This window comes from Sorex araneus, chromosome X (assembly GCF_027595985.1).
Source record: "Sorex araneus isolate mSorAra2 chromosome X, mSorAra2.pri, whole genome shotgun sequence".
In the NCBI taxonomy this organism is placed as follows: domain Eukaryota; kingdom Metazoa; phylum Chordata; class Mammalia; order Eulipotyphla; family Soricidae; genus Sorex; species Sorex araneus.
This window is the reverse complement of record NC_073313.1, coordinates 334643496-334655582: the sequence shown is the minus strand read 5'-3', so window position 1 is coordinate 334655582 and position 12087 is coordinate 334643496. Positions and strand designations below refer to the sequence as shown.

The 12087-nt window shown below is 38.4% G+C and overlaps 1 protein-coding gene across 1 annotated transcript in view; it reads left to right on the top strand.

Moving 5' to 3' along the window:
• The window catches only part of EXOC6B (exocyst complex component 6B), a 565697-nt gene that overhangs the window by 306832 nt on the left and 246778 nt on the right, over window positions 1–12087 (top strand). The window lies entirely within an intron of this gene.

The following is a 12087-nucleotide window of genomic DNA, read 5'->3' as shown; positions in this document are numbered from 1 at the left end:
TTGATATCTATATAGCTCCTTGTTTCTATTGGCAGATGCCTTATACTATTTGGTACATATAAATTTGTTAAAAGTTTAGTCCTCTTGATGAGTGCTGGCACACTCATGGGGTTTATATGACTAAACCCCAATCATAAACAGCTTTGTAACTGTGTATCTCATGGCGACTCAAATTTTTTTTTAAAAAGAATTAAAAAAATTTAGTCCTTGATCTATTGCTTCCTTAACCAGTAAGTATATAATGTCAAACCTATGTCTTATTACTTTCTTTATCTTGAATGTTATTCAATCTGATACAAATCTGCCTGCTTTTTTTAAAAAAAAAATTCTATAGTTAGTCAATGTGATTGTTTTCTATCATTTGCTCTGGTCTTTGTTTATTGTGTAAATTCAGGTCTGTGTCTTGTAAGCAAGCGAAGGTTGGATTTTGTTTTTTGATCCATCTAGCCACTCTGTGCCTTTTGATAGGAAAGCTTATTCCACTGAAGTTTAGAGATATTACTGATATGAAGGAATTTTTCTGTGAGGATTTTGATTGTTTTGCTATTTATTATACTTTTAATGAAAGGCCATTCAGTATTCCTTATAGAGCTGGATTAGATGAAATAAATGTCTTCAGCTATGGTTTGTCTGAGAATTTTTATCATTCTTTCTGATCTAATTGATAATCTTGGAGTTGGGGATGGCTATATTCTCCAGTGTTTTCTCAGCAAGACCCATATGGGTTGCTGTGCTCTTCTCAGTTATTTGGTTTGTTTATTTTGCTTTGTTTTCTTTTAGTTTTAGTTTTGTTTCAGACCTGGTGGTGCTCAGAAGCTGTACACTCAGGAATCACTCCTGGCAGTGCTCAGGGCACCATATGGGATGCTGGAAATTGAACCCAGGTTAGCCACATGAAAGGTAAAGGCACTATCCGCTGGCACTGTTGAAAGCAAGTGACCATATTAAGAGATTGACCAGAAAACAAAATAAAAAGTGGTTAAGAGTTTAGGGAAAGTAGAAATCAATTGTAGTTATTGTATTTCTCCTCTCACCATTGCCACCATCTTGAAAAAGTACAAAGAAATGAATACTGTTCTGGCATCTGCTCCATTGAAAACAATGAGACCAACAAAATTCTATATGGGCCTATATCAGAGGCCCCTACTTGGGCCAACAACTACTTCCTTCCAGGAAAAAAAAATCACTCAGGATCTCCCTGGAAATCTCCTTTAAGAGACAAACAGAAAATGAAAATGTCCCCTTTTTGTACCCAAAGTTGCTACTGTTTCCCCTAGACTGCAAGTACCTTATACCTTATACCCATTTTGGAGAAACACTGGCCCTATATCATAGATAAGGAGAAAATGAACAGATAAAAAAGAACAGATACAGGAGAATATCCCTTTTAGCAAATGTGACAGTCCTGATATGCTTGATATATTAAAGGGAAAGTCTGGATCTGAATCTGAGGTTGAACTTTAAGATAGCTCTGGGTGTTTTAAAAGAAAAAGAAGTATTATTTATTGTATAATATGAAAACAAGAGGTGGGCCTGCGAGTGCTGATGTAGAGGAGGCTGAAAAAATACAGCTTTTCAGGCCTGTTACCTTCACCCAGGTTAGTATGGCACCTGAGGAAAACAATGGGAAGACACTGATGCTATTCTGGATAGGTCACAGCATTTATGGCTCATGAAGAGCCCTGCTTGGGTTTGGGTAATGTTTCTGATATCTGGGTATCTGGAAAAAGAAACTCAGGAGGTTTTTGATCATGACATCAAAGAGTTTGCCACAGACAAGGCGGTTGCAAACATCAACAAAGCTATGGTTAAGTTGGTGGGCTTCTGGGGCCGGAGTGATAGCACAGCGGGTAGGGCGTTTGCCTTGCATGTGGCCGACCTGAGTTCAATTCTCTGCATCCCATATAGTCCCCCAAGCACCGCCAGGAGTAATTCCTGAGTGCAGAGCCAGGAGTAACCCCTGAGCATCGCTGGGTGTGACCCAAAAAACAAAAAAACAACAACAAAAAAGATGGTGGGCTTCTAACTTTCAACTGGGCATAGACGTGGACAACAGTGAGGAGGTAGTAGAGGCGGTTCCTGATGAATTGACTGTTGGTGACTTGTCTTACCTGAAGTAGTAATGCTTAGCTGAAGAAGAGGCAGGAGAAGAGGAAACTTCAGGAGAAGGAAAAGAAAACCCCTAGGGATAATTCACATTGAAGAGCTTATTGGAAGGTTTCTTTATACTTCAGCATAAGCTCCTTAAAGTGTTTATGGAAACTGACTGACCTCAACCTCAAAAGGTTTCTAATAACAGAGAGGAACCATTCTCAGAGCATTATCTGTGTGAAAGCTCTGTGGTGTAAGGATGGTATAAGATAAAAGTTCACTTTCATCCTTCTGCATGCGGATTATTGTTTGTCTAGCACAGTTTATTTGTAGATTTTCCTTTTCCATGTATGCGTTTTTGATCCCTGCCTTTAGAGACATGGAGGCGCATGCCTTTCATCATGTCCCTAGATGGGCAGGACTCTTCTTGGACTCCAGCTTGGAGGAGTTGAATGCCACATTGGATTCTACAACCTTTGTCAGTATGTCTGCCTCTGTGGGCGATGATGGATGTCCTCTCTCTGGTCAGGTGGACTTCTAGAATGTGTCTTAGAGGACATGGGGGTTCAGTTATAGTTTCAGGATCTGCATTGAGACCAAAGTTAGAGAGTTTACCTCCGTGTCTGCACAAATATGGCACCTGCCTGTCTTGAGGAAAAGTGGTGACAAAGGGCTGGGTTTGGGGAGTGGGCTACTTAAGGATCCACAACCAGGACCGAACTTGGTGGATCTTTTACCTAATGTATGAGTGATTCTTGGCAGGCCCCTTGGGCAAGTGGTACGCTTAGTAAGGCCATTTAATCTGTAGTTGTGTCTAAGGAAGGAAAGATCTGTTTTCTGAATCAGTAGTTGGGATTTTGGTGAATGAGTTCATTTCCTGTGCATGGATTTATCTTCTTCTTGGCCTCGGACTCCACCAGGATTTTACAATCTCTTTCTGGATTCTGTAGTTCTCACAAATTAACTTTTGCCTATGGATGACTGCCAAATTATTGTTGCTAAGGGACAGTTATAAGCAGGGGACCTCCTATTTCTCCATCTTGCTGATATCACCCCACTAATTTTAATTGTGCTTAAAGAAAATTATTTGTCTAAAATAGAAATAGTAACAATGTCTAGTAAAAGTAAAGTGTTTGACAGTTATAGGACGAAAGGTGTGAGAGAGATTAACATACACGTTAGGGTTTTATTTTATATACAAAAGTGATAAATGTCATTTGAAAATTCATTATGGTATATGAAGATTTTGTAAGATCCTGAACAGCCATTAAAATGTTGAAAAACAGGTAAATCAGGGAATCAAAAGTGAAATTAAAATAGAATAACAAAAATAGCATTCTTAAAAGCAAGCTATTAAGTAGAAAAGGAAAATAGAAGCATAGAAATAGAGAAAATAGGAACAAATAACAAGATGGTAAATTTAAATCCAGTTATAACTTGCACTTGAATGTTATTTCTAGTAGTATGCATAGAATAGTATTTATTCTGTAGTTGTGTGCAGTCTTTAAATTCAGTTAGATTATTAAAGTTATAGTACATATTTTCTATATATTTAACCTTTTAGTCTGCTAAGTAATTACTGAGGAGTGTTAAAAATGCCAAACTATGATTGTGTATTTTTATATTGTTACTTTTAGATATCTCAGGCTCTTTTATGTATTTTGGTAAGTGCTTTAAAGTTATTACATGCAATTGTAATAACTTCGTTGTGTTTGTTCTTTTTCTTTATGTAATGTTCTTTGTCTGTCCCCAAGATTAAAATGGCCTCAATGTCTTCTTTGTCTAATATTGCTATAGAAATATTTTTTTCAGAATACTTTTGTTCCCTTTATTATTTTTTAAAAAATTTTTATTAGTTAATCATAGTGGGGTCACTGTCATCCTGTTGTTCATTGATTTGTTCGAGCAGGCACCAGTAACGTCTCTCATTTTTAGACTTATTGTTACTGTTTTTGGCATACGCCACGGGTAGCTTGCCAGGCTCTGCCATTCGGGTGCTATACTCTCAGTAGCTTGCCGGGCTCTCTGAGAGGGGCGGAGGAATTGAACACGGGCCGCCCAAGTGAAAGGCGAACACCCTACCACTGTGCTATTGCTCCAGCCCCACAGTGGGGTAGTTACAAATTTACAAACTTTTGTGCTTGTGTTTCAGTCATACAATGATCGAGTACCCACCCTTCTACCAGTGCCCATTCTCCACCATCAATGATCCCAGTATCCCTCCCCCCCCACCCCCCCACCCCCCACCCCCCTACACCCTGCCTCTGTGGCAGGGTATTCCCTTTTGTTCTCTCTTTCCTTTTGGGTGTTGTAGTTTGCACTAGAGGCATTGAGTGGCCATTGTGTTCGATCTATAGTCTACATTCGGTTTGTATCTCCCAACCCGAGCTAGTCATCCAAATACCCTTTACTTGGTGTTCCCTTCTCTATCTTAGCTGTCTTTTCCCCCAGCATCTGAGGCCGGCTTGCAAGCCATGGAGTAAACCTCCTGGTCCTTATCTCTACTATTCTTGGGTGTTTTTCTCCCATTCTGTTGCTTTCTTTTTTTTTTTTCTTTTTTCCATTCTGTTACTTAATATTCCACAGATAAGTGCAATCTTTCTATGTATGTCCCTCTCTTACTGACTCATTTCAGTTAACATGATGATCCATTTATATGCAAGTTTTATGACTTTGTCTTTTCTAACAGCTGCATAGTATTACCAAAATTTCCATTGTGTAGATGTACCAAAGTATTGATGTACCATGCCCCTTCTGCGGAGGCCACGCCCCCTGACATAGAGGCCATGCACCCAGCCACCAATTTGGGGAAGCAGCTGAGCTAGGGCAGCATGCAGGGGGGCCTGGGGCAGGAATCTGGAGTCCTGAGAGGCTGCAGGGGCACCACTGTGCCAGTGGTGAGGTACAGCTCCGTCAGGCAGGGGCAGGGCTGGGGGTCCCACATACCTGTAGGGACAAGCGGTGGATCTAGGGTGGCCCCTCTATTATTTTTAACCTTGTCTTTTTTTCTGGTATGTTATTTTCTGGTATGTAATTTCATTATTAAAAAAGAAAAGAGTGTTGTGATGAACTGAATGGCTTTCACCCATATTTACTGATTTTTGTATTATGTATGTATTTTGTATTTTATTACATATATATTTTATATTATATATGTATCACATACATATACATTTCTATTATGTTTATATAACACATATATACACAAAATTTATATATACACACATATATATACACACACATATATATTTGTGTCACACCTGGAGATGCTCAGGAATTACTCCTGGCTCTGCACTCAGGAATTACTCCTGGCCATACTCAGAGACCCGTATGGGATGCTGGGGATTGAGCCCAGTTCAGCTACATACAAGGCAGATGTCTTACCCAATGTACTATTACTCCGGTCCCACATTTACCAGTTTTTGACATTTTTGCCCATTTGCTTTATTACTTTCTTTCCCCTTCCTCCTTCCTTCTCTTTGTGTGTGTGTGTGTGTGTGTATGTGTGTGTCTGTGTGTCTGTGTATCTGTGTGCATGCATGCATAGTAATAGGTTACCTTATGGCTGATGTTGAACTTAACAATTGATTTATTGTTTGTGCTCTTTTATAGAGTGTTATTATTTTTCTTTTGTAATAAATAGTATTTGTGAGGTTTTAAAATATGTTTTGAGGCTATATTCTACAAGACGTCCTACGCTTCCCTCCCGTGTAGTAATCCTCCTGGTACTTATATCTACTATTCTTGGATGTTAGTCTCCCATTCTGTTACTTTATATTCCACAGATAAGTGCAATCTTTCTATATCTGTCCCTCTTTCTGACTCATAGCACTTAACCTGATACTTTCCATGTTGATCCGATATGCAAATTTCATGACTTTTCTAACAGCTGCATAGTATTCCATTATGTAGATGTACCAAAGTTTCTTTAACCAGTCATCTGTTCTCGGGCACTTGAGATTTTTCCAGATTCTGGCAATTGTAATCAGTGCTGCAATGAACATATAAGTGCAGATGTAATTTCTACCATTCTTTTTTGCATCTCTGGAATATATTCCAAGAAGTGGTATTGCTGGTCAAATGGGAACTCAATTTCTAATTTTTTCACAAGCGTCCATACTGTTTTCCAAAAGGGCTGAACAAATTGGCATTCCCACCAGCAGTGAAGGAGAGTCCCTTTCTCCCCACATCCAGGCCAACACCAGTTGCTTTTGTTCCTTTGGATGTGGGCCAGTCTCTATGGTGTGAAATGATATCTCATTGTTTTCATCTGCATCTCCCTGATGATTAGTGATGAAGAGCATTTTCTCATGTGCCTTTTGGCCATTTGGATTTCTTCTTTGAGAAAGTTTCTGTTCATTTCATCACCCCATTTTCTGATAGGGTTAGATGTTTTCTTTTTGTAGAGTTCAACCAGTGCCTTATAAATCATTGATATCAACCCCTTATCAGATGAGTATTGGGTGAATATCCTTTCCCATTCTGTAGATTGTCTTTGTATTCTGGTCACTGTATCTTTTGAGGTGTAGAAGCTTCTCAGTTTAGGGTAGTACCATTTGTTTATCTCTGTTTCCACTTTTTTGGCCAGTAGAGTGTTATCTTTAAAGATAACTTTAGCTTCAATGCTGTGGAGGGTTTTGCTGATCTTGTCTTCAATGTGCTTGATGGATTTTGGCCTGATGTTGAGATCTTTAATCCATTTTGATATGACTTTTGTGCATGGTGTTAGGGAGAGGTCTGAGCCCTTTTTTTTTTTGCATGTCCAGTTTTGCCAGCACCATTTGTTAAAGACGGTTTCCTTGCTCCACTTCACATTCCTTGCTTCCTTATCAAAGATTAGATGATCATATATTTGAGGGTGTGTGTAAGGATATTCCACCCTATTCCATTGGTCTGCAGCTCTGACTTTTTTCCAATGCCATGCTGTTTTAATTATTACCACTTTGTAGTAGAGTTTGAGGTTGGGGAAGGTGATGCCTCCCATCTTCTTTTTCCCCAGAATTGCTTTAGCTATTCATGGGGGTTATTGTTCGATATGAATTTCAGGAGTGTTTGATCCATTTCTTTGAAGAACTTCATGCATATCCTTATAGGGATCACATTGAATCTGTATAATGCTTTGGGAAGTATTGCCATTTTCATAATGTTAATTCTCCCAATCCATGAGCAGGGAATATGTTTCCATTTCCTCCTGTCCTCTTTCATTTTGTAAACTAACATTTTGTAGTTTTCTTTCTACAGGTCCTTTACCTCCTTAGTTAACTGATTCTGAGGTACTTGATTTTCTGACGCATGATTGTGAATGGAATTGCTTTTTTCATGCCACTTTCTTCTATCTCATTATTTGCGTATAGGAAAGCCATCGACTTTTGGGTATTGATTTTATAACCCATGACTTTTCTATACAAGTCTATTGTTTCTAGGATTTCTTGATAGAGGCTTTAGGGTTCTCTAAATATTGTATCATATCATCTGTGAATAGTGAGAGCTTGATTTCTTCATTTCCTATCTGGATGCCCTTAATATCTTTTTCTTGCCTAATCACTATTGGAAGTACTTACGATACTATATTGAACAGAAGTGGAGAGAGTGGGCATCCTTGTCTTGTTCCTGATCTTAGAGAGAAGGCTCCTAGTTTTTCCCCATTGAGGATAATGCTTGCCATAGGTTTGTGGTAGATGGCTTTGACTATATTGAGGAAAATTCCTTCAAAACCCATTTTGGTGAGAGGTGAAAAGGGGGACATCACAACAGAAACCAAAGAAATTCAAAAGATCATCAGAGACTACTTTGAACGTCTGTATGCCACGAAACAAGACAACCTCAAAGAAATGGGTAAATTCCTGGGTTCCTATAATCTCCCAAAGTTGAAAGTATATTAAAAAATTTTTTTTTCTTAAGATAGAGCATTACACGTGCACTGTACTCCCTTCCCCCATACTCGAAAGGTACCATTCCACTGTCTGCATCATTCTACTCTCTGCTTTCATTGTTTCTGAACTGAAATAAAGCACAATTCTTAATTGTTGTTCTGGCTGTATTGTCTTTGAGTGTATTGTATTTTCTGGTTGCTATTAAAATTTCTTACCTTTGGCATTTACAGTTAGTTTTTTTGTTTTTAGGTATTGTTTTAAATGTATTAATTCTCTTTGAAGTGTGCTGAACTTCTTGAGTCTATGGCATCTTGGATCTACTTCTGTAGATCTTTTATCGGGTTTGTGGATGATTTTGCCCATATGTCCTTAAATATGTCTCTTCTCTCATTTATTCTACTGCTGTGGCTCCTCGCTATCTGATAGATCTTTCAAATTTCATCACTACTTGAGTGAACTGACCGTAGGTCACACTTTAAATTAGTTTCAAATTACTTATGATTTCAGTTGCGATTGTAGAAGTTTCTTTGTCCTCAAGACCAACTCTGAAATTCCAGAGCTTCCATCCATGGGTTTATCTCTGATCTTAACAGGATTTGAACTGGGCTGGATTTCAACTTTGGTTAGTTTTTGCTCTCCCTTGGTTTGAATTTCAGCAGTTCCCTGGAACCTAATCTCCTAACAAAATTTACAGTATCTCACTAGGATTTCTTCAGCACCTCCCCACCATTTCTAATGGAGCAGAATTCTTGGAGGAGACAATAATTGTTGATTCAATGTATCTGTTTTTGTTTGCGAGTTCTTCCCATCTCTCATAGCAGGCCATGGTCCAAGGTTTGGCTAATTTCTCTGCATTCCCCCCAAAGCCTTTTAGCTTATGACTGGTTTCTTCCTTTATCTCTGCGTCCTCAGATAGGGCAGTTGGCCCTAGATATGAAAGCGGCTGCAGCCTTTTGCTCACCTCTCAAGCATTTGTCCTATATACAGTTTTGACCATTTATTATTTGTGTTCATTATGCTACGTTGACCCCAAATAAAAGTACAAATGACTGGTTTAGACCCAGTTTTCCTATAAATTTGAAGATCATGGCAATCTTGATCTTTTCCACTATATCTGAAAGTGGAACTTCTGCCATATCACCTTAAAGCATATTAGAGATAAGTAGTAAGTACAGGCTACTTTGAGAAGGATTTATAAAAAGGGGCACCAGATTATTTTGTGTACCCGTATTGATCCTTTTATAGTGATTCAGACCTTCTGCCACAATTGATGTGAAATAATTATGCATGTAACATAATTATCTGAGACTAGGGACCTAGATTTTGATTCACCATTGTGATCTTGGTATGCTACCTACACAGTGCTGTCATGTATTCATTAGATAAATTATTTAAATTTAATAAAACAGTAATTACAAGTCTCACAATGGAGACATTACTGGTACCCGCTCAAGAAAATCAGTGAGCAACGGGATGACAGTGAATAAATACTTTTGGAGAGAATGGCAGTAGACCAACTATACTTGTCTATTAAATATATTATTATATGTATTCTGCAAATAAATTTTGGTCTATCATCCTTTTCCTGTTTGATTATGACCTTCTTTCTTATTTTTTGTCTTATTTACTTCTATTCTTTGTCTATATGTGTTCCTTATTTCTACTGTTTTTTTTTCCACATAACATGTGATATAGCTTTTTTATATGTTTATAACTGTAAGGCTTTTAATTCAACTATACCAAGCCTCTATAGAAAGAGAAAAATTAATGAGATTAAATTTGTGATCATGTTCACAATGACAAGAGCTACCACAATTCTTTATAAAGTTATTTTTATCTTTTTAATAAATTGTCATTATAAAAAGTATCTTTATCAGTGAAGAAATGTTTGTTCCCAAAAGAACAAACATTTTTCTTGTAGAAAGCTATCTTAATTATATGTTCAGGGACTTGTCAATTATGTATAACTTTAGAGTTTTAATCTGTCTGTTGGTTACAAGACTGTAGTTTTTTTTTTTGAAACTCTGCTTGCAAAATTAGCTTTTGAATAGTTGTCTTTATGTTCAGTTTCCTGTAGCGAAATGTCACATATTATCAGTGCTTTTTTTAAAAAAAAATATTAGTGAATCACAGTGAGTTACTGTTACATACTTACAAAGTTCGTGTTAGTGTTTCAGTCATACAATGATCAAGTAACCATCCCTCCACCAGTGCCCATTATCCACCACCAATGATCTCAGTATCCCTTCCACCTCCTCGCCCCCTCCTGCTCCTCACCCCACCTCTGTGGCAGGGCATTCCCTTTTATTCTCTCTCTCCTTTTTGGGTATTGTGGTTTGCAATAGAGGTATTGAGTGGCCATCATGTTCGGTCTATAGTCTATTTTCCGCAGCTCCCAACCTGATCGGGTTCTCCCAGCACCCTTTACTTGGTGGTCCCTTCTTTGTCTGAGCTGCCTTTTCCTCCAGCATGTGAGACTGGGTTCCAAGCCGTAGCGCAAACCTCCTGATCCTTATCTCTACTATTCTTTGGTATTAGTCTCCCATTCTGTTACTTTATATTCCACAGATGAGTGCAATCTTTCTATGTCTGTCCCTCTCTTTCTGATTCATTTCACTTAACCTGATACTTTCCATGCTGATTCACTTATACGCAAATTTCATGACTTCTACTTTTCTTACAGATACATAGTATTCCATTGTGTAGATGTACCAGAGTTTCTTTAACCAGTCATCTGTTCTTGGGAACTCAGGTGTTTTCCAGATTTTGGCTATTGTAAATAGTGCAGCAATGAACATACAAGTGCAGATGTCATTTCCGCTATACTTTTTTGCCTCTCTGGGGTATATTCCCAGAAGTGGTATTGCTGGGTCAAATGGGAGCTCAATTTCTAATTTTTTCACAAGCGTCCTTAGTGTTTTCCAAAAGGGCTGAACCAGTCGGCATTCCCACCAGCAGTGAAGGAGAGTCCGTTTTCCCCCACCTCCACGCCAACACCAATTGCTTTTGTTCTTTTGAATGTGGGCCAATCTCTGTGGTGTGAGATGATATCTCATTGTTGTTTTGATCTGCATCTCCCTATCAGTGCTTTTTGTATACATATTATTAGACATATATTCAAAGTTAAACTGGCTTGAAACACTTAATTTTGGAATTTGAAAGATGTCAGTATTAGAACAGAGATAGGTTTTTTTTGTTGATTATTTATTTATTGAATCTTTACAAGATACTACACAGGTACAAAGTTGTTCATGATTGGATTTCAATCATCCAGTGTTCCAACACCCATCCCTTCATCAGTACACATTTCCCACCATCAGTATCCTCAGTTTCCCTCCTGCACCCACCCCCACCTCTATGTCAGACTTCTTCCCTCCCCCCAGTCCCATCTCCTCTCTCCCCACCCCACCCCCTGCTTTGGGGCATTATGGTTTGCAATATAGGTACTGAGAAGTTATCATGTATATTCCTTTACCTACTTTCAGCACTGAGTCCTTGTCCAGTCATCATTCCCAACTATCATTTTCTTAGTGGTCCCTTTTCTCTCCTAACTGCCTCCTTCTGTCCCCCACTTATAGTAAGTTTACAACTGTGGACCAATCTTCCTGGCCCTTGTTTCTACTATCCTTAGGTATTAGTGTCATGCTACTTTTTTTTTAATATCCCACAAATGAGTATAATCATTCTATGTCTGTATCTCTCTGGCTCATTTCACTGAGCATGATACTCTCCATGTCCATTCTCTCTCTCTCTCTTTTTTTTTGTAAAGTGAAACAGATTTTATTGGAGGATTTTTGAAGGGGTGTGTGTGTGTGTGTGTGTGTGTGTGTGTGTGTGTGTGTGAGAGAGAGAGAGAGAGAGAGAGAGAGAGAGAGAGAGAGAGAGAGAGAGAGAGAATAACATGCTCAAGGGAGTACAGGAGAATGCGGGCTTCTCCATGAGCAGAGTCTATGTTCATCCATTTGTAAGCAAATTTCATGACTTCATTTTTCTTGGTGTTTTCATAGTATTCCATTGTATAGGTGTACCGTAGTTTTTTTATCCAGTGTCTATTCTCCAGCACTCGGGTTGTTTCCAGATTCTGGTTATTGTGAATAGTGAGATAGGTATTTTTATAAGCTAA